The sequence below is a fragment of the Mus pahari genome, chromosome 4 (genome assembly GCF_900095145.1).
Source record: "Mus pahari chromosome 4, PAHARI_EIJ_v1.1, whole genome shotgun sequence".
NCBI lineage: Eukaryota > Metazoa > Chordata > Mammalia > Rodentia > Muridae > Mus > Mus pahari.
In genome coordinates, this window is record NC_034593.1 from 139,356,963 (window position 1) to 139,362,123 (window position 5,161).

Sequence of the window (5,161 nt, forward strand, 5' to 3'; positions counted from 1 at the left end):
AAACCCTGTCTCGAAAAACCAAAAAAAAAAAAAAAAAAAGAAAGTGCATATGCCATCACACTCACCTATAAATATCTACCTGCTAATACAGGTGTAGGGGTGTAGATATGAGAGAGTCTAGCAAGTGAAGAGAAACTACAATTAGTAAACTTAACTGCATTTAAAAATTGAATTTTTCTCTTAACATGAAGCTGTAATTCTCCTTGTTTTATTACAAGTATCTAGTCTGCTATATCATGCAATAATTCAAGACTCAGAAAAGCATGGATTTATTTTTTATATATATCAAAAAGCTAAAATATGATTATTTTATCAATGTTAACAGCAACAAAGTTTTGTGCATAATAGTATGTTGAAGTGCAATGCTACTCTATTTTAATGACATGTGGATAGGCCAGAGGTAATTAAAACTTTGAAAGTCATTTATTTTGTTCTTAGCACTTTAATCAAATGTTCTTACTTGGGATATTATGCTTTAATAAACTATACAAGAATGATTTGTACAGAAGACAGCACTTAGACCCCGATACCTAAAAGTAGAACACATCATTCAACTGACACCATCTTTTTCTAATTTGATTTTCATTTCTACATAACAAAAAAATCTTAGCTGTTGTGATGGGTCACACCGGAATCCCAGCACTCAAGGACTGAGGTAGATGAAGGTCAGTGTAAGGCACACAGTGAGCTCAGAGCCAGCCTGAGCTATGTAAAAAAAAAAAAAAAACAAAACCGTCCTTGATATACTGTGAGGAGCACAAAGACATGCGCTGACTTCTAGAACTACTTAGAAAAAAAAATCAATTTTAAAATTAGGTTACTAAAAAAAGCTAATGCAGGAGAATGGCAAGTTTTAGGCCAGCCTAGGCTACAGAGACACTGTATTATTAAGATAATCTCAAAAATATTTGAGAACATACTAATATTTTACTGATGTGCTTGTTAAAAACTTTTCTACCAATACTTAATTTTTAAACAGGTCATGTTCAACCCTGGAGTTTCTTTTCTTTTATGTATATGAGCACAATGTAGCTGTCTTCAGACACACCAGAAGAGGGCATCAGATCCCATTACAGATGGTTATGAGCCACCATGGGATTGCTGGGAATTGAATAAAAGGTAATCTCAAATACTTGAGAACAGATTAATATTTTACTGATGTACTTTTCTCATATAATGAATTTGTATTAGAAAATCATGACCTCTAGTTCCCTATACTTCCTACCCAAAGATTAGGAACTTTTAGCCTCTTTTATTCTGTGTTCTTAGTGCTTCTGACAGTTGAATATCGAACCTCGAATCTAAGTATGCCCAGTGGTCACTAAGTCTGTCAAGGTAGCAGATATGGCAGTACACTAACTCCAAAACTTGGCAGGCTGAGGCAGAAAGATTTCTGTTGAGTTTTAATATAGCCTTGAGTTGCAAATCATCATCATGGCTACATGGCAAAACTATAGCAGAGAGAGAGAGAGAAGAGAGAGAGAGAGAGAGAGAGAGAGAGAGAGAGAGAGAGAGAATGAATGAATATGAATTTTAAGGGCTGGAGAAAAGTGTAGCTCTGGGTTTAATCCCCAGGGGAGAGAAAGGAGGAAGAAGGAAGAAAACCCACAGTGGGACTAAGGAAATAACGTAAAGAATGATTTAAAGTACTTGTTAAAAGCAGACTCTGGAGTCAAGCTGTGATGGTTTGGATATGCTCAGCCCAAGGAGAGGCACTACTAGGTGTGGCCTTGTTGGAGTAGGTGTGTCACTGAGGGTGTGAGCTTTAAGACCCTCATTCTAGCTGCCTGGAAGTCAGTATTCTGCTAGCAGCCTTCAGATGAAGATGTAGAACTCTCAGCTCCTCCTGCACCATGCCTGCCTGGATGATAATGGACTGAACCTCTGAACCTGTAAGCCAGCCCCAATTAAATGTTGTCCTTGTAAGAGTTGTCTTGGTCATGGTGTGTGTTCACAGCAGTAAAACCCTAACTAAGACACAGCCTTTCTGGATTAGAATTCTGGTAATGCCACTCACCAGTTGTGTGGCCTGGGATCTAAACTCTATGCCTCAGTTTCTCTGTCAGTGGGGTTAATATCAACTTTGTAGGGCTGCCATGTGGATTAAATATGCTAATGCACTGTATTTAAATATCACTGATACTGTGAATATTAAAAGTGTCAGATAGTTTTTGTGATTTTATTATATGAAATCCAACAACTTTCTTTCAGAAAACAATCATGTCATGTGTAACACTGTTATTTATAAAATTACACACACACATAAATGCAAATAAAGCTATGTTTGGCTCTTTCTGAATACTCCTGTTAATATATGCTATTTGCAAGCCTGGATTCTGTTAATCCCAGCACTTGAGAGGCAGAGGCAAGTGGATCTCTGTGAATTAAGAGGCCATCCTGGTCTACAAAATGAGTTCCAAGAAAGTCTAGGTTGTTACATAGAGAAACCCCGTCTCAAAAAACAAACAAACAAACAAACAGAAAACAAAGGACAAAACAAAAAAGCTTCAAATGTCTCAAGGCTAAAGACATAAAAATGTGTATTTATTTATGCTCCTGGTTTCTAATGTCAGCCCTGCCACTTGACCAGGTAAGACTGCTCTAGAGTTAAACTTAAAAGATTATTATTAACCCAGGGGTGGTAGTGTAAACCTTTAATTCCACCAGAGGCAGGAGACTCTCTATGAATTGGAGACCACTCTGGTCTACACAGTGAATTCCAGGACATCCAGGGCTATGTGGATAGATCCTATCTTAATGGCCCCTCATAAAAAAACAAACAAACAAACAAAAAACCCACAAAAATGAAAACACTGAAATGTATGACATTTACACACAAATTTTACACTATTTTAAGCTATACAGACTATTTTGCTATCAGTGAAAGACTACTGATAAAAATCTCCATTTACTCTGGATGTAAGTTTGCAAAAAAACATTTATCAGAACAAATAAGTAACTGTCAGACTGACCTCAAAGGACTCAGATCCCCCATGTTTTCATGCCATAAGCCGAGATTCCTTCAGACTTCCATGTCTGAATTTCTGACTTTTCTTACACCAAGACACTCTTCCAAGCCTTCCTAATAATAGCAATTATATAACTGCTGTTTGGAGAATATTTTCGCATGTTCTCTGATATGTATGCATATATATGTGCACACATTGGTATTTAAGCAAAAGAAAGCTTTTCATAAAGCTTTTACATAATTATGGCCCAACAGTAAGCTATGGTACTCTTTGCAAGTTTCTTGTTTTACTTTTATTGTGCAACAGTGCCCACGCATGCACACAAACACAAATGTAATTTTTTAAAAAGAAATGTGGTATTCAGGCAGGGGAGGTCAAGGATACCTACAAAAGACCTACAGAGTCAACTAACCTGGGCCCATGGAGACTCAGAGACTGAACCACCAACCAAAGAGCATGCGGGGGCTGGACTTAGGTCCCCTACACATTTGAAGTAGACAAGCAGTCTGGTCTTCATGTGGGTCCCCTAACAATTAGAGTGGAGGTCATCCTAGCCTCTGCTGCCTACCACTAGATCTCCTTGCCCCTAGCTGGACTGCTGGTCAGGCCTCAGTAGGAGAGGATGTGCTTAGTCCTGCTGTGACTTGATGTCCCAGGGTAGGGTAGTACCCACAGGGAAGGGGAGGGGGTGATGGGAGGAGGGGTTTGTGAGGGTGGGGCTGGGAGGAGAGGAAGGAGGGGGGCTGCCATAGAGATGTAAAGTGAATAAATAAATTAATATTTCAAGTAGCTTGTGTAGCATAGAAGAAGCTCTAACTTCTTATTGGTGAAAAAGGGAGACAGCTGTTTAATTGATTGGTCATTCAAATATTAAAGAACAATTTTAAAACCTGTGATATTAATTTTTTAGTTTTCTTAGCAAAGTAAAGTGATTTTTTTGAAAAGTTTTATTAATGTTATATTTTTAACTGTCTAAAAGGCATTTCTAAAACAACCCCAAAAAGATGAACAGGAGATAGAAGGTTACCAGACATGATTCTCCAGGGACTACTACTGTCTAGCTTGTCTAAGTACTTTATCACCACAGGTATGTAATTCCTATCAATTTTTGATAATGCTATTGCTCAGTTTTATAATATTTACTCTAAAGTATATCAGGATATATACACTTAAACTGATTCATTTAATTATCTTTAAAAGAGATATAAGGTAAAATTTTAAAAATTTAAAGAACAAGCCTTTTAAAAATGTTAAGGGCTGGTGAGATGGCTCAGTGGGTAAGAGCACCCGACTGCTCTTCCAAAAGGTCTGGAGTTCAAATCCCAGCAACCACATGGTGGCTCATAACCATCCGTAACAAGATCTGACGCCCTCTTCTGGAGTGTCTGAAGTGTACTTACATATAATAAATAAATCTTTAAAAAAAATAAGGTTAAAAAAATTGCTTTAAGCAGCTGATTTAAAAATTACTAGAGAAGCCAGGGATGGTGGCACACACCTTTAATCGCAGAGCTCTAAGTCTGAGGCCAGCATCATCTATATAGTAAGTTCTAGGACAATCAGCACTTTGTAGACACAAACTAAATTTACTAGAGTTACTGCAAAATACTTATCAGAAACATTTTGTGCTTCAAAACTTTCTTGAATGGGAATAAATTCATTTTTATTTTGGGGGAGTATAGAACTAATTTATTCATATTATAATATTTAAATGTTTCTAAGTAACAATTTGGCCTTCTTTATTATTCTCTTTTATAGGAAGTCACCAAAAATTTACTAGTAACTCCAAAACAAAGAGAGCTAGTAAACTTTCTAGCATCGTGTGATCTACTTTATAGTGCTCCTGGGGCTGGGGAGGAATCTTAGTGGGTAAAGTGTTGTGAAGATGTGTCTTGTTGGTAATTTGTATGCTGATTTTTTTCCCAGTGATTTTTTTTTTTTTTGAGACAGGGTTTCTCTGTGTAGCCCTGACTGTCCTGGAACTCACTCTGTAGACCAGGCTGGCCTGAACTCAGAAATCCACCTGCCTCTGCCTCCCAAGTGCTGGGATTAAAGGCATGCGCCACCAAGCCCGGCTAATGAATATGCATTTTTTTTTTTTTTTGGTTTTGGTTTTTTTTTTCAAGACAGGGTTTCTCTGTGTAGCCCTGGCTGTCCTGGAACTCACTTTGTAGACCAGGCTGGCCTCGAAC